Source organism: Ranitomeya variabilis, chromosome 2 (genome assembly GCF_051348905.1).
Source record: "Ranitomeya variabilis isolate aRanVar5 chromosome 2, aRanVar5.hap1, whole genome shotgun sequence".
NCBI classification, from domain to species: Eukaryota; Metazoa; Chordata; class Amphibia; order Anura; family Dendrobatidae; genus Ranitomeya; species Ranitomeya variabilis.
The window spans coordinates 646334023-646358061 of NC_135233.1; the positions used below are offsets into that span (position 1 = coordinate 646334023).

Genomic DNA, 24039 nt, shown 5'->3' on the forward strand with positions numbered 1-24039 from the left:
ATCAGTTCTCATGCTTCGCACTGATGAGGGCCAACAGCCTGAAACACCGTGTCTGCAAATTGAGATACTGATTTGGCTTTATCCTAAGTCATATTGCAAGACTTGTTAAAGGGTTGATTGTGACTTGTAGGATCGCTACTTCCAACAGGTGGCACTATATAGTTCAAGTCCTCTATTTCTCTGAAGAGGCAATTTGCATACAAAAAAATATGTAGAAAGTCTCCGTCTTCAGCAAAACATCTCCAGCACATAGGATTGTTGTCTGGGATGATAGAGCGTAAGTGAGTTCGGTTAAACATTTTTAATGCAAAGTAATTTCGTAAGTTGTAAAAAATTCTAATGTATAAATTTATTGACTCATTTGCTTTTTTCTGATTTTTGTATACTGCAATATTCTCACAGTAATTTTGGGCCTCATTTATCCAAACTGTCTAAAACAGTGTTGATTTTACAATATTTTTGCCAAAAACAAAACCTAACACAGTTTGATCACAGCTTGGCAGTAAACTTAAATCCATCAATTATTAATATTTCATAAAGTATTTTAGAAGGTTGTTTAACTTTTCATTCAAAAAAGAATAATGTTTATTTAATGAAACAACAATTCCTTAAATGATCAAATCTTTTGAAATTCTAATTGGCCGCGTTCGGCGAATTAATGAAAAATTGGTTTGTTGCTAATAGTGGGTGCTCCAATTGCTATGAAATTATGTGTTTAATAGTCTGAAGTCACCTCGTACTGTATCCAACCCCTTTTAATTTCTTTAGCGCAAACAAAGCCTTGGTAATATCAAAGTGCCTGTCCCCTTGTAACGGATGGTAACCTTGTAGTAACTGACAGCCCATTTAATCATACAACATACAGACTTTTCATATTTTTTTTAACTTAAAAAAAAGAAAAAAACAATTAAAAAATTAATCCTCTATTGGCTTAAGCTGATGGTGTCGCTGGTAAAGGTAATATTACCGTACTCTGACCTAGACGAATTATGCAACATATATTCTATAATACCGTCTACTTCCTCCTTACTCCTCACTTTCCAGGGGAAATGAGGCCAATTATGGCCTGTGTTAGATAATACTACAGCCCAGATGGCTGTTGCCATTGGTGGCGGTGCTTCTACTCCTACTAATGGCTCTCACTTGTTTAGCCATGGCATGTTAATTTTTTCTTTTATACTATCCCATTCATTGCCATTGCTACTTTTTCTTTTACCATACATTTTGTACAACATTCTAATAAACTTTGTTGGCTTTAGCTAGGACAAGGAAAAAAAATAGCATTTCTTTTAAAAGTATTCCACCATTCTGCAGAGTCTAGTATGTTACTTGTACATTCCAGCCTGAACTGACAAGCAGCAAATACCTTGGAGTAAGCCAGGATGCCTTTAGTGTTGCATATGCTAATGCGCAGACAGTAATATGAGTCAGGAGTGAAAAGTTGGCTGCTGTTGGTCTGACGTTTGCCTTACACCTGTTCTGGTATGGGAGATTTGATCCTCAATGCTGCAATGGATGCAGAGACAAAATAAGAAAAGCTGATAGCTTAGTTTCTATGTAAAGTGAGATTATATACAGTATATCACAAAAGTGAGTACACCTCTTACATTTTTGTGAATATTTTATTATATCTTTTCATGGGACAACACTGAAGATGTGACACCTACAATGTAAAGTAAATGTAAAGTAATGTAATGTAAAGTAGTCAGTGTAACTCAAAACACAGCCATTAATGTCTATACCGCTGGCAACAAAAGTGAGTACACCTCTAAGTGAAAATGGCCAAATTGTGTCCAAAGTGTCAATATTTTGTGAGGCCACCACAAAATGTCAAGCACTGTCTTAACTCTCTTGGGCAAGGAGATCACTAGAGTTTCACAGGTTGCCACTGGAATTCTCTTCCACTCCTCCATGATGACATCATAGAGCTGGTGGATGATAGAGACTTTGCGGTCCTCCATTTTCCATTTAAGGATACCCCACAGATACTCAACAAGGTTTAGGTCTGGAAGCATGCATGGCAAGTCCAGCACCTTTCCCCTCAGTTTCTTTAGCAAAGCAATAGTCATCTTGGAGGTGTTTTGGGTCATATCATTTTGGAATACTGCCCTGTGGCACAGTTTCCCTGCTCTGCTTTAGTATGTCACAGTACATGTTGGAATTCATGGCTCTCTGAATGAACTTCAACTTCCCACAGCCGGCAGAACTCATTCAGCCTGACATCATGACACTCCCACCACCATGCTTGACTGTAGGCAAGACACACTTGTCTTTGTACTCCTCACCTGATTGCTGCCACACATGCTTGTCACCATCTAAGCCAAATAAGTTTATCTTAGTATCATGAGACCACAGGACATGGTTCCAGTAACCCATTTCCTTTGTTTGCTTGTCTTTAGTAAACTTGTTATGGGTTTTCTTGGGCATCATCTTTAGAAGAGGCTTCCTTCTGGGACGACAGCGGTACAGACCAATTTTATGCAGCATTAACAGGCTGATCCCCCACAGATTTAACCTCTGCAGCAATGCTGGAAGCACTAAATTTCAAAAGACAACCTCTGGATATGACACTGAGGAGATGCACTCAACTTCTTTGGCTAACTATGACAACTCCAGTTCTGAGTGGAACCTGTCTTGTTAAACCGTTATATGGTCTTGGTCACCACAGTACAGCTCAGTTTCAGAGTTTTTGCAATCTTCTTAGAGCCTAGGCCATTTATATGGAGAGCAACAATTCTTTTTTTCAGATCCTCAGAGAGTTCTATGCCATGAGGTGCCCTGTTGAACTTCCAGTGACCAGTAACATACCTGCTCCTCAATCACTCCAGAGACCTTGTAACACTAAGGAGTCACATAACACTGAGGAGGGAATATGGTTAATTGGACATAATTTGGCCATTTTCACTTGGGGGTGTACTCACTTTTGTTGCCAATGGTTTAGACATTAATGGCTGTGTTGAGCTATTTATAGGGCACACCAAATTTACACTGCTATACAAGCTGTATACTGACTACTTTACATTTCATCAAAGTGTCATATCTTCAGTGTTGTCCCATGAATCGATGTAATAAAATATTTCCAAAATATGAGGGGTGTACTCACTTTTGTGATATACTGTAGGTTACCTCCAAAATTTAAAGGCTTATTCAATGTACATTGAAAATGTTGACTTAAGAATTTATATATTTATATTTTTTGGTCTTCAACCAAATTTAAAAATATCTACATAAAATTGCAGTGGATATATGTCTAAGAGGATGATTTTTTTTTACCTACAACTTTTTGTAATGTAGATATATTTGTTATTATTGTCTGTTCCTTTAACGATTACAAGTTTATTGATAGATTACTCAGATGTTATTGTTATTGCAAAGATCTCAAGAGTTTAACAGATGTCTTCTCATACGCCCCTACGCCTCCATCACTTAAAGCGAACCTTTGACCTCCAAACTCTACCGTTATACTACGGTTCCAAAGTTTAGGGTCACCCAGACAATTTTGTGTTTTCCATGAAAACTCATACTTTTATTAATCAAATGAGTTGCCAAATTAATTTGAAAATCTAGTCCAGACATTGACAAGGTTCGAAAAAAAGATTTTTATATGAAATAATAATTTTCTCCTTCAAACATTGCTATCGTCAAAGAATGTGCGCTTTGCAGCAATTACAGCGTTGCAGACCTTTGACATTCTAGCAGTTAATTTGCTGAGGTAATCTGGAGAAATTTTACCCCATGCTTCCAGAAGCCCCTCCCACAAGTTGGTTTGGCTTGATGGGCACTTTTTGTGTACCCTATAGTCAAGCTGCTCCCACAACAGCTCAATGGGGTTGAGATCTGGTGACTGTGCTGGCCGCTCCATTACACAGATAGAATATCAGCTGCCTGCTTCTTCCCTAAATGGTTCTTGCATAATTTGGAGGTGTGCTTTGGTCATTGTCCTGTTGTAGGATGAAATTGGCTCCAATCAAGTAATGTCCACAGGGTATGGCATGGAGTTGCAAAATGGAGTGATAACCTTCCTTATTCAAAATCCCTTTTACCTTGTACAAATCTCCCACTTTACCAGCACCAAAGCAATCCCAGATCATCACATTACCTCCACCATGCTTGACAGATGGCGTCAGGCACTCTTCCAGCATCTTTTCAGTTGTTCTTTGTCTCACAAATGTTCTTCTGCATGATCCAAACACCTCAAACTTGGATTTGTCTGTCCATAACACTTTTTTCCAATCTTCCCCTGTCTAATGTCTGTGTTATTTTTCCCATATTAATCTTTTCCTTTTATTAGCCAATCCAATTAACAAAAAAGTGTTAACTGAAAATATGTCTTATATTCTAAGTTCTTCAAAGTAGCCACCTTTTGCTTTGATGACTGCTTTGCACACTCTTGGCATTCTCTTGATGAGCTTCAAGAGGTAGTCACCAGAAATGGTTTTCACTTCACAGGTGTGCCCTGTCAGGTTTATTAAGTGGGATTTCTTGCCTTATAAATGGGGTTGGGACCATTAGTTGTGTTGAGCAGAAGTCTGGTGGATACACAGCTGATGGTCCAACTGAATAGACTGTCAAAATTTGTATTATGGCAAGAAAAAAGCAGCTAAATAAAGAAAAACAAGTGGCCATCATTACTTTAAGAAATGAAGGTCAGTCAGTCCGAAAAATATGGAAAACTTTGAAAGTGTCTCCAAGTGCAGTTGCAAAAACCATCAAGCGCTACAAAGAAACTAGCTCACATGAGGACCGCCCCAGGAAAGGAAGACCAAGAGTCACCTCTGCTTCTGAGGATAAGTTTATCTGAGTCACCAGCCTCAGAAATCGCAGGTTAACAGCAGCTCAGATTAGAGACCAAGTCAATGCTACACAGAGTTCTAGCAGCAGACACATCTCTACAACAACTGTTAAGAGGAGACTTTGTGCAGCAGGCCTTCATGGTAAAATAGCTGCTAGGAAACCACTGCTAAGGACAGGCAACAAGCAGTAGAGACTTGTTTGGGCTAAAGAACACAAGGAATGGACATTAGACCAGTGGAAATCTGTGCTTTGGTCTGATGAGTCAAAATTTAAGATCTTTGGTTCCAACCACCGTCTTTGTGCGACGCAGAAAAGGTGAACGGATGGACTCTACATGCTTGGTTCCCACCGTGAAGCATGGAGGAGGAGGTGTGATGGTGTGGGGGTGCTTTGCTGGTGACACTTTTGGCGATTTAATCAAAATTGAAGGCATACTGATGTAGCGCCCCCACTGCCGCAGGGCCGAGGGGTACCCGGTACCGGGCCTCTGAGTCTCTGCTCCGGGGTTGTCACGGTGGCTAGGCCCCGGTCCGTGACCCTGCCGAGGGGCGCACAGTGAATAATAGATATGGATAGGTGATGTTAGTGGTGCAGTGCAGTAAATAATGAGGACACCAGGTTTGCAGTCTCTTTACTGAAGATCTCTGAGTCCTCAGTCCGGAATCCGGATAACCAGGCTGCGGAAGTCCGGCCGGTCCAATGGCACCTCCAGAGTTCTCTTAGCAGGTGGAAATCTGTGCCTTCCTTCTAGCGCTAGGTGTTGCGGTCCTTCCCTGCTGTGCTTACAGAAAGTCCCCACAACGATTGTGTCTGTTTCTTAAGTTCCCTCACAACTCGATTAGATGATGTTCTGCTAATCCTCCGTCCCTCCCTGATGTTCTGGTTGGGACGGCACCCGTTTGACGGGTAGGCTCGGAGCTCTTCCGGGACCCTAGAGTCGCCCCTCTCCACAAGTTGCCCCCCAAGACTGCATAGGTGATTTAAGTTAGACAGCCCGCCTTAGACTGACTGTCCTGCCGCTGTTTGAAGTATTGCTTGAAGCTGAATGTTATAATACTCCCTCGGCGTTCCGGTCACCGGTAGTGCGCCTCAGTAGGATGTTGCTTCGGTCTTACAGCACGACTCCTACTGGTATTTCTCCTTTTACTTGATCTCGTTTCTCACTCAGCACAATCTATCTCGCTTCTAATCCTTCCTTGGGCACCGCCACTATCCTGAGCAGGCACGGTCCCGTTACGTTCGCTCAAGTTGCCAAGCCTTTGTCAGGATCCCACCCCTGACAGAGACCCTACTGTATCTTCCCCCACAACACCCTCTGCCACAAGGTGTTGCCTGGTTCCAACCCAGTCAGCTTTCTCATCTAACTTCCTGCCTGACCCCCAGTTTACCCACTTTGGTGGGGAGTGGCCTAGTGAATAGAACCCTTAGCTCCCCCCGGAGGCCCGGCTGTGAAATGTATTGGTGTCTGTGATACCTGATCAGATGAACTCCTTCAGTGCCACTGAACATACCATAGCTCCCCATAGTGGCGGAGCCACAGTACTGCAACGAACAGGACTCTGGGGCGCTGCACTCCCCCCTGGTTAAACACAGTACTCCGGGACTGAGAAGAAAACAACAATACAAGTTAGCAAAAAGACATACAATTTTCGTGAGTGCAATAACAGTAAGCATATTTAAACAGGCTTCCCTTTATGGGAGATGAGGACACTTGAACGTTACAAACATGGTTAAATGTCATAGCAACATGCTATAAATAACTTTCTTTTACCCAACCGGGTATTCTACTAAGTGCAAAATTGTTGAACAATAATTTAACATTGCCTTTAAGGACATACACTCTGAATCCACTAAAGACCTTCTTATAATCACATTATAAGGCAATTTAACTTTTTCATTCTCCTACTTTAAATCTGCAGGACCGCCTGTCCTAACGGCACCAGACCTTCTGCCTCTCCTCTCTGTTACAGGACCGCCCCGTTCAGCCCGGGCCTACTGCCTTTTCAACTACTATACACAGTATAGAGCATAACATTACTTTCAGTTTAAGAGCACTGAGCCATTTCTACATGGCTCCTAGGAGGACTCAGGGTTCACCTTCTATCCTCGTTGTCTATCAACATTATCAAGCATTTCCTATAGAACATTAAACTTTCTTCTAGCTTTCACTTTCTTTCAGGAACATCATCAGTATTTCTTCACAATTAACTAGTTGGATACATATAACTTTCTCATATAAACATTATCATCACGTTCTCTTTAGCGAAACATTATTGCTATCTCTCAGTCTTAAAGCAATATTATTCTCTAGGTGCAACACATGAACGTCCCCTTTAAGAGGGGACCAAGTCTCTATGAGGTAGCATATCTTCTCAAGCTACCAGTCCATACTCAGCAAAGGTTCCAGTGTGGTATTTTCACAAAGAGTCCTTCTCTAAGTAAAACCAGTAGGGAGCACCCTCAATAAGGTGCAAACTATTTACAAAAAGTTTGTATCATGCACTGTTCATGATTGCGGCAGTTCTGGAAACTTGTGCAACAAAACTCAGAAAAATAAACAAAACAATAGGGATCCCGGGTCAACACAGGAATCCCTTTAAGAGTTAACCCTGGACGGGTTTAGCAAAACAGGAAACGAACAAACAGTTAAAGAACTATTTACATGTGCAGAATACTGAGACATTTACTCAAACCAACCGGGAGGCAGCACCGGCGGGGGCAACCCCTTTGGGTATTGTGAGCCACCTGGTACTGCATAAGGGGGTCTGTCGTCCCATCTGGGGGTCTGTGTACCCACAGTCTTCAGCTCCACAGCAGCACGGGCACCACCCACCGAGAGAGGTGCCTCCTTGGCCACGAGGGTGGTGGAGGTGACAATGCTGCATGTCGTGGTCTTGACCATAGTGCACGTGGGGGTGTCTTCGGTGGTCCTGGCCACGACCACGGGCTGACCTCAAGGGGACACCTTTGCTACAGGGGTCGGCTTCGCTGGCACCCTAATCGGAGGCATCGCAGGGGTTGGCTCCTTGTGGACATTCAGGGCAAACCACACTTTTCCCCCAAAGTGCCTGGTGTATGAGACTTCATCCCCCGGATAGAGATCCCGGCCGGGGTGGCCCTCCCTGAGGTGCGACTCAACATCCCTCCGGTTCACAAACACCTCCGCATACAGACCCGGTTCTTTGATAAAGCCCCAGCCCCCACGGAGCTTGAAGGTGGTGATGATGCCCTGCCTGCGCAGGGCCTGGTGAGCAGTGGGGTCTTTGCGGGCCCGGTCCTTGACCGCCAAGTCTTTTCGATGGTAGGCCTCCAGCCCGGCCTGGTACTTTTTTTCTTTTTCCTTCCACTGCTGCTTTAGCTGGACCTGATATTCTTCCCAGCTTAGGGCCTGCACCATCTCTCCCTCCTGGGTCTCCACCCCGGGGAACCCCATAAGATTGGATCCGGGGTTCACCCAGCGGCACACTGTGCGCTCCGCGTGGACCTCACACAGCAGGGGAGTGGGGGTGATTGGGGCTCGCATACGGTGTTCCATGCCCGTGGCTTCCTCCCATGGTAGCAGGCGTTGGAGTTTATAGGTTCCCGGGAGAGGTGGTGCTGCTACTGGACCCACCAGCAAACCCTCGGCCAGCGGGACGGGGTCGGCGGACTCACCAGCCGATGCAGGTTCCTCCTCCGCGGCGGGTTCCTCCGGCGGTGTCAGCGAGGATCTCAGAGGCTGCTCCAGTAACGGTGCAGGATCCGGCGCCTGAGGACCTTCTTCCGGCGCTGCCTGGTGCGGAGCCTGGGCCTTCATGTTCAGCTGAAGGAGCTGGTCGAGCAAGCTCTCCATCTCGACTCGCAGGAGTTCGGTGCTGTCCACGGAGAACGGGCTGCTGTGCTCATCCGGGTAGCTGGGGGAAACTTCTACTTCAACCCCACTGTCGGGTTCGGAGCTGCTGGCCATGGTGTCCTCCACGTGGGTCACTTCCTGGTCTTTTTCCCGCTCTCTCCTTCGTGGGCGGTGTCGTTTTCTCGATCTCCGCCTTCCATTGAGAATCAGGAGGCGGATCTCCGCTGCTGACGGACACATCCTCACAGTGCAGAAATATTTAGACAGGGCGGCCATTGTTGTTCGCGCTCTCCAGCTTGCCTACGCCCATTCCATGCCCCTCTTCTTCTCCTGCGCTCTCCTCAGCGCTATAATGGCGGCGGATTTTGGCGGTAAATGGCGCAGCACAGTCTTTGCAATAAAGTACAGTCCAAGCACAACAAATCACAGTTCCAAGGCACACATGACCTGATTCTTCAGGCTTAAGTAGATCCTGTTCGTGACGCCAAGTTGTAGCGCCCCCACTGCCGCAGGGCCGAGGGGTACCCGGTACCGGGCCTCTGAGTCTCTGCTCCGGGGTTGTCACGGTGGCTAGGCCCCGGTCCGTGACCCTGCCGAGGGGCGCACAGTGAATAATAGATATGGATAGGTGATGTTAGTGGTGCAGTGCAGTAAATAATGAGGACACCAGGTTTGCAGTCTCTTTACCTCTTTACTGAAGATCTCTGAGTCCTCAGTCCGGAATCCGGATAACCAGGCTGCGCAAGTCCGGCCGGTCCAATGGCACCTCCAGAGTTCTCTTAGCAGGTGGAAATCTGTGCCTTCCTTCTAGCACTAGGTGTTGCGGTCCTTCCCTGCTGTGCTTACAGAAAGTCCCCACAACGATTGTGTCTGTTTCTTAAGTTCCCTCACAACTCGATTAGATGATGTTCTGCTAATCCTCCGTCCCTCCCTGATGTTCTGGTTGGGACGGCACCCGTTTGACGGGTAGGCTCGGAGCTCTTCCGGGACCCTAGAGTTGCCCCTCTCCACAAGTTGCCCCCCAAGACTGCATAGGTGATTTAAGTTAGACAGCCCGCCTTAGACTGACTGTCCTGCCGCTGTTTGAAGTATTGCTTGAAGCTGAATGTTATAATACTCCCTCGGCGTTCCGGCCACCGGTAGTGCGCCTCAGTAGGATGTTGCTTCGGTCTTACAGCACGACTCCTACTGGTATTTCTCCTTTTGCTTGATCTCGTTTCTCACTCAGCACAATCTATCTCGCTTCTAATCCTTCCTTGGGCACCGCCGCTATCCTGAGCAGGCACGGTCCCTTTACGTTCGCTCAAGTTGCCAAGCCTCTGTCAGGATCCCACCCCTGACAGAGACCCTACTGTATCTTCCCCCACAACACCCTCTGCCACAAGGTGTTGCCTGGTTCCAACCCAGTCAGCTTTCTCATCTAACTTCCTGCCTGACCCCCAGTTTACCCACTTTGGTGGGGAGTGGCCTAGTGAATAGAAACCTTAGCTCCCCCCGGAGGCCCGGCTGTGAAATGTATTGGTGTCTGTGATACCTGATCAGATGAACTCCTTCAGTGCCACTGAACGTACCATAGCTCCCCATAGTGGCGGAGCCACAGTACTGCAACGACCAGGACTCTGGGGCGCTGCACTGAACCAGCATGGCTACCACAGCATCTTGCAGCGGCATGCTATTCCATCCGGTTTGCGTTTAGTTGGACCATCATTTTTTTTCCAACAGGACAATGACCCCAAACACACCTCCAGGCTGTGTAAGGGCTATTTTACCAAGAAAGAGAGTGATGGGGTGCTACGCCAGATGACCAGGCCTCCACAGTCACCATACCTGAACCCAATCGAGATGGTTTGGGGTGAGCTGCACTGCAGAGTGAAGGCAAAAGGGCCAACAAGTGCAAAGCATCTCTGGGAACTCCTTCAAGATTGTTGGAAGACCATTCCCGGTGACTACCTCTTGAAGCTCATCAAGAGAATGCCAAGAGTGTGCAAAGCAGTCTTCAAAGCAAAAGGTGGCTACTTTGAAGAACCTAGAATATAAGACATATTTTCAGTTGTTTCACACTTTATTGTTAAGCATATAATTCCACATGTGTTAATTCATAGTTTTGATGCCTTCAGTGTGAAATTACAATTTTCATAGTCGTGAAAATACAGAAAACTCTTTAAATAAGAAGGGGGGTCCAAACTTTTTGTCTGTACTGTAATATATATATATATATAATACAATTGCGAGCCCTTATGGAGAAATTTCCAACCAACGGAACCATTTTTTCGAGAATTTATCAAAACAATTGTTTACTAATGTGATTTTGTGTTCAAAGGATTTATGTAATGAAATTTCTTCTGTTAAATCTTAAATGGAAGGAATATCCGGAGATTTCCAATAGTAAGCAATATTGGATTTGGTTACTAACAAAATATGGATTATTAATTGTCTCTAGGCGGGTTATATACAGTCTTACTCCAGAGAGAGAAGAGCTAATTGGGGAGTTAATATGAAGTTTTTATTTTTTGTAATTTGGCTAATAAGAAAAGAGATGTTTGCCCAAAGAGGCTTAATTTGGGGGCAAAACAAGAATACATGTAATAGGTTCCCTTGCTGACCGCATGCTCTCCAGCAACTTGAAGAGTTTTCTGGATTGATGAGGGCCATTCTTGTCAGGGTGTAATACCATCTTGTCATAAGTTTGTAAAATGATTCCTTCAAAGCCATTGAAATTGTTGATGAGTAGGTAAGTGTTAAAGCCATTTCCCAGTCATCTAAGTCGACATTTAAGAGTAGGTCAGATTCCCATTTTAGCATATATGCAGATTTTGATATATCACTGTCATTATTGAACCACTAGATGGTGGCCCGATTCTAACGCATCGGGTATTCTAGAATATGTATGTAGTTTATTTATGAAGTTTTCAGAATAATGCAATTTATACACAGGATTCGGCCGGCTGGGCGGGCGCGACCAATTAGCAAAGTGTGGTTCAAATTCTGCTCCGATTTGTGGCCGGACTGCACCTGTTGCTGATTGTTCACGGCCGGCTGGGCCAATCAGTGAAGCCAGGGCCGGCTCCAGGTTTTTGAGAGCCCCGGGCGAAAGAGTCTCAGTGGGCCCCCCTCTTTAACACATACCACGATTCATGATGCACAGATACAGCAGAGAAATATACCACAGCCAAGTAGCATATAACACAGCCCACGTAGCATATAACACAGCCCACGTAGCATATAGCACAGGCCAAGTAGTATATAGCACAGCTCATGCAGTATATAGCACAGCCCACGCAGTGTATAACACAGCCCATGTAGTATATAGCAAAGCCCATAGGCAGCATCAATAGTAAAAAGTTGGTCACACAGGGTTAATAGCAGCGTTAACGGACTGTGTTACACCGCGGCATAACACGGTGTAACGCAGCCATTAACCCTGTGTGAGCGCTGACTGGAGGGGAGTATGGAGGGGGCACTGACAGAGAGTAGGAAGGGGCGAATTCACCTGCCGGCAGCGACCAATCAGCGATGCTGGATTTCCGTGACAGACAGACAGACAGACAGACAAACAGGCGGAAGTGCCCCTTAGACGATTATATATATAGATTTGTATATATAGGAGAAGCTCCAAAAAATGTTATGGCTAATATTACATAACAGGTAATGGAAGGTTCTGAAAAGATCAACTTTTTAAGAAGGAATTCTCTAACTTAATCTTTTAGGATGGTGTATTGTAAAAAGGAAGAGGCAGGTACATTAAAGTGATTCCTGATGTGAGAAAAAGGGTAAAAGGATTTACCATCAAAGATGTCCTTTAACTTTGTGATCCCTAACTCTTTCCATGAGGGATCTATATTGAAATTATTTATGTAAAAAAATCAGTGAAAGGGGTAATTTTTTCATCAGATCTATTTTGGACGAACCTTTCTTGGGCTTTGACAGTTTTTTCCACGCCTCAAGTGAGGCTTGAAAAATGGGATGGAAGTTAGAGATAACTTTTTTGTGAGTGAGTTGGTTGAGAATAGACAAGTTTGGAGGAAAACCTTTGTTAAAGGAAAATTCGAGGTCATACCAAGAACTTTTGTATTCCTGAGGCCACCAATGCATGCTCTGTTTTATTAAGTTAGCGTAATAATACGCAGTAATATTAGGGAGACCAATTCCCCATGAAGTTTGCATTTGTAGAGAACATTGGTAGCTATTCTTGCTTTTTTATCTCCCCAAACAAAGCTATTGATTTGAGTTTGAATGCTGGTCAGGAATGAAGTGGATATTGCCGAAAGAAAGAGATCTAAAAATATATAAGATTTTTGGCAAGACAATCGATTTAATGATCATAATCTTCCCCCACCAAGACAGACCTCTATCTCCATAAAAGATGAAATTATTAGATAAGGATTTTGTTAGGATGTTTAGATTATTATGAATCAGAGAGTTGATATTTCTAAAAAATTTTAAGCCCAGATATGTGAAGTCTTTCTCTGCCCAACTCCATGGGGACAATTTCTGAATTTCATCCACCTGAGTGTTGTTCAGATTAAATTGAAGAATTTTTGTTTTATTTATGAGGGCAGCATTACATTCTATGGGTCTGCATTATAGTATATGGGGCTGCATTATACTCTACGGGGTTTCATTACATTCTGTGGGGCTGCATTATACTCTGTGAGGCTGCATTACATTTTCTGGGGCTGCATTACATTCTATGGGGCTGCGTTGCATTTTATTGGGCTGCATTACATTCTCTGGAGCTGCATTATATTATATGGGGCTGCATTGCACTCTATGGGGCTGCATTACATTCTATGGGGTTGCATTACATTCTATGGGGCTGCATTATATTCTTGGGGCTGCATTATTCTCTATGGAGCTGAATTATGTTCTATGGGTCTGCATTACACTCTATGGGGCTTGTGAGGCATCGACCAGGGTTATTTGCGAGGGTCGCTATGTGTCCCCCAAGATGCTTAGAAATGTATTGAGGCCTCAAGAGTACATTGCAGTCACAGGTGTAGCTGTGCAGAAGAAAAGTAAGTGTAGTCTTGAGCAAGCTATTTGTACAGGGCAGATTTAGAAAAAACTGCCATGGGCTTTAACTTTTGAAATAGACTACAGGAAGGTAGCGGGGCAGTCCGTTTCCTACCCCGGCCGGGTTTTCCATGTGGCCTACCGCCACAAGTTGCTTGTTAAAACCCCTGCAGCAGACTGTTGGGTGTATCAGTTGGAGTTTGCAACTTGCAGAGCAGATGGCTCTGCAGAAGCTTAGCCTGTGTGAGCTAACACAGAGCCAGCAGAGTGAACTCCTGGCACCCCGCAGCGTGATATGGTGGTGCCATCACTCTCGGCAACCGGACTCCAATGGACTGTTTTGTTTCCCGATTGCAATCCGGAGGATACCATATGCTGTACACTGTGTGAGTGTGAACATTAAACACGTTTGCTGTGAACTTGTCCTGTGGTCACTGTCTGTCACACTTAACCAACCCTGCTGCACTACAGGCTGCATTACATTCTATGTGGCTGCATTATGTTCTATGGGGCAGCATTATGTTCTATGGGGCTGCATTACGCACCTATGGGACTGCATTACACTTCTATGGGGATGCATTACACTCCTATGGGGCTGCGTTACACTCCTATGGGGCTGCATTACACTCCTATGGAGCGGCATTACATACCTATGGAGCTGGATTACATACCTATGGGGCTGCATTACACTCATATGGGGCTGCATTACACTCCTATGGGGCTGCATTACACTCCAATAGGGCAGCATTACACTCCTATGGAGCTGCATTTCATTCCTATGGGGCTGCATTATACTCCTGTGTAGAACTGCACTGTATTCCTGTGTAGGGCTGCATTGTAATCCTGTTTGGGGCTGCACTGTTCTATATGGAGGACAATGTTGTACATTGTACTCAGGGGTGGGATTCAGCCGGTACGACCCGGTACGGGGCAGCTGTTTACTAAAATTTCTATCTGCCAGCGTTCCGGTAATTGAAAATGGTTACCACGCCCCCGGACCGCCTCCGGACCGCCCCCGGACGGGTTGCTGTGCTGCTGGTGGGGATTGTTCACCCCGGGAGGAGCGGGACCCGATCGTGGAAGAAGGTAGTGATGTGTCGTTCATGAAGGAGCCGACACAAAGAGCCGGCTCCCTGCTGTGAACGATGTGAGCCGGCTCTGCAGCGTGAGTGAACCGAATCTTTTTTTTTTTTCCTTTCCTTCCTTGTCTGGCGCCTGCAGCCTATCAGATTCAGCGAGCTCAGTGAAGTGTGACTGTGACTCATGTGGGAGGAGCAGACAGGAGAGAGGGAGATGTGAGTCTGTGGAGTGTAAATAAATGCCTGTGAGTCCAGTGATGTGATCATTTATCAGTCTCCAGGAAGGCACAGCCGGGTGCGGTTGAAGTGTCGCTGTATTGTTCCCCTCAGCACACGGGCATTCACCTCACACAAGTACCGCAGCTGTGCAGCCTGTAGCCTCCCATCAGGCCAGGCTTGTGCTGGAGAGGTGGCCATGCTGTTATTATCAGCTCCCTCTAAAGGTGCCGTTACACTGAGCAACTTACCAGCGATCGCGACCAGCGACGTGATCGCTGGTAAGTTGCTGTGTGGTCGCTGGGGAGCTGTCACACAGACAGCTCTCTCCAGCGACCAAGCGACTTCGGCATCGCTGAAACTGTCTTCAGCGATGCCGAAGTCCCCATGTAAAAAAAAAAAAACACTACATACGCACCTTCTGTCGTCCTTCATGTCCCTCGGCGCTTGCCGCACTGACTGTGTCTCAGCGCCGGCCGGCCGTAACAGCGGTGCCCAGCGGTGAACCGCTGTTACTGCAGGTTCACCGCTGGGCTCTGCTTTACGGCCGGCGCTGAGACAGTCAGTACGGCAAGCTCCAGGGGACATGAAGGACGACAGAAGGTGCGTATGTAGTGTTTTTTTTTTTTTACATGGGGACTTCGGCATCGCTGAAGACAGTTTCAGCGATGCCGAAGTCGCTTGGTCGCTGGAGAGAGCTGTCTGTGTGACAGCTCCCCAGCGACCACACAGCAACTTACCAGCGATCACGTCGCTGGTCGCGATCGCTGGTAAGTTGCTCAGTGTAACGGCACCTTTATAACGGCTGCAGTTCTGTGCCATCTCCAATTATCTGACACTCTGCAGCTCTTCTTGTCTACACTTTTGCAACCTTTGTAATGCACCCAAAATATCTGCAAATCATGGTGATTAACCCCTTCATGTTGCAGCTATTGTTCTTTTTCTGCCACACCTTTCAGGAGCCTTTGTAAGGGCTTGGGGTTTTGTTTTTCTTTTTTTGCAGGACAAGTTTTAGTTCTGAATGAGCCCATTTTACCATATAATGTCCTGAAAAACCAGGAAAAAAAAAGTTCACAGTGAGGTAAAATGAAGGTGGGGAAGCAATTCCACCGTATAGTTTGGGGGATTTGTTTTGCGTAGTTCAGAGTGCACGGTTTCATTTGAGGTGGTCTCACACGTGGCATCACAGGAGGCTGGGGCTGCACTCGCTTCTCTGCAGCATCTCGCCACATTGATCACCTACAGTAAGGGTACCGTCTCACAGTGGCACTTTTGTCGCTACGACGGCACGATCCGTGACGTTCCAGCGATATCCATACGATATCGCTGTGTCTGACACGCAGCAGCGATCAGGGACCCCGCTGAGAATCGTACGTCGTAGCAGATCGTTTGGAACTTTATTTCGTCGCTGGATCTCCTGCTGTCATCGCTGGATCGGGGTGTGTGACACCGATCCAGCGATGTGTTCGCTTGTAACCAGGGTAAACATCGGGTTACTAAGCGCAGGGCCGTGGTTAGTAACCTGATGTTTACCCTGGTTACCATTGTAAATCTAAAAAAAAAACAAATACTACATACTCACCTTCTGATGTCTGTCACGTCCCCCGGTGTCTGCTTCCCGCACTGACTGTGAGCGCCGGCCGTAAAGTAAAAGCAGAGCACAGCGGTGACGTCACCGCTGTGCTGTGCTTTACGGCCGGCACTGACACTTCTACTTTAGTAATTTAACTAAGGATGTTGTGGACTGATCAGCTAAAGCACCTTGTACACGGACAATTGTCCTGTGCAGTACATTTGCTTTAGTCGTTTGTTTCTTTGAATGACTTTAATACCGTATGTCACAACGTATTCTTGTCATTAAGGGAGACAAACTGCTTCAAAAAATATGAATCGTGCCACTGGGCGTGGCTTATTAGTATGGGCGGGGTTATTGAAAATGGGCGTGGCCAAAATTTCGGCCGCCGCGACTTAGAGGACCTGTTGTTAAAAATTTGAATCCCACCCCTGATTGTACTGTATGGAAGACTACGGTGTGCATTGTACTGTATTGAGCACTATAGGGTGTGTATTGTACTGTATGGAGCCCTATGAAGTGTGCATTGTACTGTATTGAGCACTATAGGGTGTGTATTGTACTGTATGGAGCCCTATGAGGTGTGCATTGTACTGTATGGAGCACTGTGGTGTGTGTATTGTACTGAATGGAGCACTATGGGGTGTGTATTGTACTGTATGGAGGACTCTGGGCTGTGTATTATACTGTGTGGAGCACTATGGATGTGTATTATACTATATGTAGCACTATGGGGAGTGTATTATACTATATGGAGGACTATGGGGTGTGCATTATATTATGTGGATGACTATGGGGCTCATTACACTAAACAAGCAAAATACTGCCTATTCATGGAGTGATTGGATTGTTTATGCCAGAACAGAACTCATTGTTCTCAGCAGCACATCGCCGGTGAAAACTGCAGATGTGCTGCCTATAAAATAATACTGTATGGGGACAGATTGATCTAATAGTGATCATTCTGTGCACATCCTTCTTCCTCAGCCGGTGTAAAGAGGCCAGGAAACAAACGTTGAAAGGCTTCAATGTTGTCGACCATGCTCATTTAACAGCCTGAACTCAGCGCACGTAAATGTAACTAAAATGTTGGTGTGATGGAGAAATAAGAGAGCATTTGGGGCCCCACTTTAATTTTTTGCCCAGGGCCCCACTGTGTCTAAAATTGGCCCTGACTGTATGTAATAATTGAATATGAGGATGCCCTCTGGTAAACTGAGGTCAAGCGCCAGAAATCAGTATGACAGCTTCGCCAATGGGGTGACAGTCGCATGTCATGGAGCAGATAGTAAGCTAACCACTGGTTAAGCATCATTAAGATTGATTATGTCGTCTAAAGCGTATTCAGATGCTGAAGGAAATCATATGAAAGAGAATGTAGAGAATGCAGAATCACTTGGTGAGACACGAGGTCAAAGATAAGGAGTGTGTAGAAATCATGTCACTCTGTGAAAAAGGCTGAGCATCATATAAGTGTCCCGGCTGTGTGTTGGGTTGCGTGCATCCTCCAGCCTTCCGGTATGCAGCTTATGCAGACAAGGAGCCTACCACTGCTGTATTTTGACAAGCAGAAAAGCGGGAATAAGTGGTGGCCTATATGAACAGTCTGTAGAGAGATAGACAACACGTGTGGAGATCTCCGGAAGAGACAGAGCAGAAGTGTTAGGGTATGTGCACACGTCCGGATTTCTTGCAGAAATTTCCTGAAGAAATCCGGAAATTTTCTGCAAGAAATCCGCATTTTTTTTTTGCGTTTTTTTTCCGTTTTTTTTTGCGTTTTTTTTAGCATTCTGCAAGCGTAATTAGCTTGCAGAATGCTAAAGTTTTCCAAGCGATGTGTAGCATCGCTTGGAAAACTGACTGACAGGTTGGTCACACTTGTCAAACATACTGTTTGACAAGTGTGACCAACTTTTTACTATAGATGCTGCTTATGCCGCATCTATAGTAAAATAAAGAATGTTTAAAAATAATTAAAAAAATAAAAAAAATGCTTATACTCACCCAGACATCTCCTCAGCGGCGTCCGTTCCTCTTCCTATAGCTGGTGTGTGCGCGCAGGACCTTCCATGACGTCACGGTCACGTGAGCGGTCACATGACCGCTCACGACCAATCACAAGAAAGTGACGTCATCGGCAGGTCCTTCACCGCACACCAGCTATAGGAACCGAACGGCAGCATGTAGCGGAGAGGCGGGAAGACATCGAGGGTGATTATAGGACTATTTTTTATTTTAATTCTTATTTTTTGACCAATTATATGGTGCCCAGTGCGTGGAGGAGAGTCTCCTCTCCTCCACCCTGGGTACCAACCGCACACAATCTGCTTACTTCCCGCATGGTGTGCACAGCCCCGTGCGGGAAGTAAGCAGATCAATGGACTCCCAGGTGTGCGGAATCCCGCATTTTAATGAACATGTTGCTTTTTTTTCCGCGATGCGATTTTTTCGCGGAAAAAAAGGCTACATTTGCACAAAAAATGCGGAATACACTGAAAATAATAGGAGGCATATGTTAGCGTTTTTTTCGCGTTTTTATCACGTTTTTATAGCGAAAAAAACGCGAAAAATACTGAACGTGTGCACATGGCCTTATGCAGCAGTGATGGCTTATAGAGAGACTGAAGGCATCAAATTACCAATGTAAAGATTAAGTAACCAGTGTATCTTGTAGACCCTCAGAGAAACTTGCCACTTGAGCCTCAGATAGGAGCTCATGTCAGGTGTATAGGAGTCCACTTGTAATTTTGTGATATTGTGGTATCGTATGTTACCTGCTGTGCATTTTTTAAATCTGCAACAATTTCTCTTGTGGGTACGCTGAGTTTTATGTGCACATTATCTCCATAGAATTGCATTAGATGCAGAAAATGCACAAGTGGAAAACATATGCGCTTTTAGTGTGTTTCTACTGCAGAAACGCACTAAAAACACATAAAATCCACTCAAATTCAGATACCAGAAAGTATCAAAAACCAAGCAGATTTATTTAATACATGACATACCAAAAGGAGACAAAAACACAGCCTCAAAAACAGAATAAAACACATGTAAAAAAATGCATTAAAAAACGCAAGTAACCTAATTTACCTGATAGATGCAGAGGTGATGCTGAATACTCACTGTAAGGGTACGGTCACATGGCCGTTTTCTATCCATCTGAGAAAAGCGGACTGATCATTCTGGTCAGACTTTGATGAGATTGACATCAGTTTTTCTCAGAGGTGGAGAGAAAAAAACATTTTCTCCACCTTCTTCATTCTATCAGTCCGTGAAAACCAGACAACACCGGATACCGCGATCAAATGTTTTCCACTGACCCATAGACATACATTGCCAATTTTATCCTACACTTTGATCAAAATCTGATGTCTCTGATTTTTTCCTTTGACCAATTGTTGTGGGTAAAAAATTGGACATTTGCACAGCCCCGTAGAATATCATGGGTATGAGTGCTATCCATGAAAACTATGGATAGCAGTCATCCGAGATAATGCACGAGCCTTTAATATAATAAATGACTGCGTCTCAGCAAATGTATACTGTAATATCAGAATTTTTCATCACTATTAAGCACTTGCACTGTCTTGTCACATTTTAGCAAACATAAACATGTTGAATTCATGTAATTAACACACCAATGAAGCCTGGTTCTCACAACTTGTTTTATTTTTTTATTTTTTTATACAGTGACAAGAAAAAGGGTAACAATATTTTTAACTTTTGACTTTCAGGCTCCACATTTCACCATCCACTACGGCTTCAAATATGTGACTACCATCATTTTATAGACAATCATCTTGGCTATCTCATACATAAATTTGTGATATATAAATCTCATACATAAATTTGTGATATATAAATCTCATACATAAATTTGAATCATGCAAGTGCCTTACAGATGAAAAAATACGAAATGAAGTCCGTCCAACCATTCAAAAGCCAAAAGGTGGACTTCCATGCAAAATATTGAACGCAACAATTTGGATCATCACAAGGTCTATCAGTTCTGATGCAACAAACACGGGAGCGGAGGTGGCTCGTATGCTTCTTAAAAGTGAAATCCATGCAAGTACCATGTGACACACATTTCACAAGTCTGGAATGCTGGCTGTAAAAAACGTGAAGAAGCGTCGACTTCAATATCGTCATAAGAAGCATTGGCTCAAGGTTGCAAAAAAGTACGGAAAGTGGACAGTACAAGATTGGACCGATGAGCCGAACGTCAACAGACTAGAATAAACTAGGGAAAACGGGCTAACAGATCGAGAAATAGAAGGAACTGTCAAGTTTGATGGAGGAAGCCTGATGATATGGGGTTGTTTCACAGCCAAAGGCATTGGATACTTGACCTGGATTGATGGTGGTCTCAATGCTGAGCTACATGTAAGTATCTTACAAGACAAATTACTTCATACTCTTGAGTACTATGGGTATGAAAAGGACAACATAACACTCCAGCAGGATACCAACCTGAAGCATATGTCGATATTGGCAAATAAATGGTTCAATAACAATGAAGAAGAAGTGCTGCTTTGGTGCCCACAGTCCCCAGAACTCAACCCAATTGAGCACTTGTAGGTAGAGTTGAATAATAAACTGTATACATACCCAAGTTAGTCAACCAGTATGCCCCAACTTTGAGAAAGTGTAAAAGAGAACTGGGATCAAATTTCTGTCGAGACATGTTTGAAACTGATCAAGAGCATGGATTCAGGCAGTGTTGAAAGCCAAAAGTGGATTTATTAAATAGTAACAAAATAATACAAAATAAAATGTAGATTTTTAGGAGCAAAACAGAAACAATGCAGTGACATAACTAGAATCTGCGTAACTTATCATATGCTAAATAGTTGCAAATCAAATTTATGTATGAGATGGCCAAGATGATGTCTTTAAAATTAGGCAGTAGTGGAGGGCGAAATATGGAGCCTGAAAGTCAAAAGTACAAAACATTGTTACCATTTGCTTGTCACTGTGTTTCTCTATCTTTTTGAATTTATTACTGCCAGGGTCAGACTGGGGTGTCTGGGGTCAACAGGGGGAATTGACCCTAGGGGCCCACCCTACAGCTATATGCAAATACCTGTAAGCCATTATCCCTGCTATAGTGGAGCATTGACTGTAAAACATAGGTGACATCTGCACATCTGCTGAGTGCCACCATAACTGAGATGTACAATTACTGTAGTTTACATTAAAGGTCTTCTTTGGTTAAAACAAGTTGTTACCGATCCATGGGTTCTACAGGATAAGTGATCGCTTAGGTCCGGCCATTAGAAACTGCATGGATCGGAAGAATGAGGAAGTTTTATCCCTGACTGCAGCTCCATTCATTCTCATTCATTCATTCACATAGAATTAGGAATTTAGGACCTGAGAATTATGTCACGGCTTGTGATTGGTCGCGTGGCGGTCACATGAGCGGCACGCGACCAATCAGAAACCGTGACGTCATGGAAGGCCATAAATGCGCTCATTTTAAGCAAAGAAGGCTGCCGGTTACCAGCGGTGATGTCCAGGGGCCTCCGGACAGGTGAGTATATCAATATTTTTTATTTTAATTCTTTATTTTACACATTAATGTTGTTTCGATACCGATTCCCGATACCACAAAAGTATCGGATCTCGGAATCGGAATTCCGATACCGCAAGTATTGGCCGATACCCGATACTTGCGGTATCGGAATGCTCAACACTAGCCACCACATAGTGACTGAATACTACAATACTGACCATGAATACAAACCACAATACTATCAACACTGTTATTACCACCAGTGATATTATACACAAGACCTCTGTATATAGTATACGGTGTATTAGGGTAAGGGTACAGGTAATTCAGTGATCACCAGTGACATTATACACAGGAGTTAAGCATATAGTGTTAGTGTACAGGTAATACAGTGATCACCAGTGACATTATACACAGGAGCACTGTATATAGTGTATAGGTAATACAGTGATCATCAGTGACACTATACAAAGGAGCTCTGTAAAAAGTATATAGGTAATACAGTGATCACCAGTAACATTATACACAGGAGCTCTGTATATAGTATACAGTGTATTAGTGTAAGGGTTGTAAGGTTGCATGTTGTGAATTCCGTCTGGGCTCCCTCTGGTGGCCTTTAGCCATACTGCGGGTCTGGAGCTGGGCTCAGCTGCCTCATTTCCTGCTATGCTGGTTCCTATTTAACTCCACCTGGACCTTTACTTGTTGCCTGCTGTCGTTGTATTCAGTACTGGTTCTGACCTCTCCTGGATTTTCCTGGTGACCTGTCTATTTCTGAGAAGCTAAGTCTTGCTAGTTCTTTTTGCTCATTGTTTCCTTGAAAATGTTTCTCAGTATATGATGTGTTCAGTCCAGCTTGCTTATATGTGATTTTTCGCTTGCTGGTAGCTCTGGGGAGCAGAGTGCGCCCCTCACATCGTGAGTCGGTGTGGGGGTTCTTGTACTTTCTGCGTGGATAGTTTTTGATAGTTTTTTGTACCGACCGCACAGATCCCTGCTATCTTCTGTCTATTTAGTGTTAGCGGGCCTCATTTGCTTAAACCTGTTTTTCATTCCTACGTTTGTATTTTCCCCTTAACTCACCGTTATTATTTGTGGGGGGCTGCCTAAACTTTGGGGTTATTTCTCTGAGGCAAGTGAGGCTTTGCTTTCTCTCTAGGGGTAGCTAGTTTCTCAGGCTGTGATGAGGCGTCTAGGTTTTTAGGTAACGCTCCACGGCTGCCTTTAGTGTGTGTGGATAGGATCAGGATTGCGGTCGGTATAGTTCCCACATCCCCGGAGCTTGTCCTACTATTCAGGTTTACCTATCAGGTCAGTTTGGTGATCCTACCACCGGATCATAACAGTACAGCAGGCCGATAAAGAGTTAATGCATCGCAAAAGAGAGATAAGAGAAATCCTGAGTTCATTTTTTTTTTTTCCTCTGCAGTGTGTCTAGCCTCTCTCCTCCCCTTAATCTCTGGGTGGTTCAGAATTCAGCTGCAGCTATGGACCTTCAGAGTCTGTCTTCTAGTGTGGATCATCTCACTGCTAGGGTACAAGGCATTCAGGATTATGTAGTCCGCAGTCCTATGTCAGAGCCTAAGATACCTATTCCTGAGCTGTTCTCCGGAGACAGATCTAGGTTTTTGAACTTTAAAAATAATTGCAAATTATTCCTTTCTCTGAGACCTCGTTCCTCTGGTGATCTGGTTCAGCAAGTTAAAATTATTATTTCTTTGTTGCGTGGTGACCCTCAAGATTGGGCATTCTCTCTGGCGCCGGGAGATCCTGCATTGCAAAATGTGGATGTATTTTTTCTGGCGCTTGGAGTGCTTTATGAGGAACCTAATCTGGTAGACCAAGCAGAGAAGGTTTTGCTGGCTCTCTCCCAGGGTCAGGATGAAGCAGAGATTTTCTATCAGAAGTTTAGGAAATGGTCTGTGCTCACTCAATGGAATGAGTGTGCCCTGGCAGCGATTTTCAGAAAGGGTCTTTCTGAAGCCATTAAGGATGTTATGGTGGGGTTCCCCAC

General features: G+C 44.5%; 1 protein-coding gene across 1 annotated transcript in view; it reads left to right on the forward strand.

Annotated features, from left to right (window-relative positions):
* Positions 1–24039, forward strand: part of SLC22A3 (solute carrier family 22 member 3) — a 570890-nt gene that overhangs the window by 109299 nt on the left and 437552 nt on the right. The window lies entirely within an intron of this gene.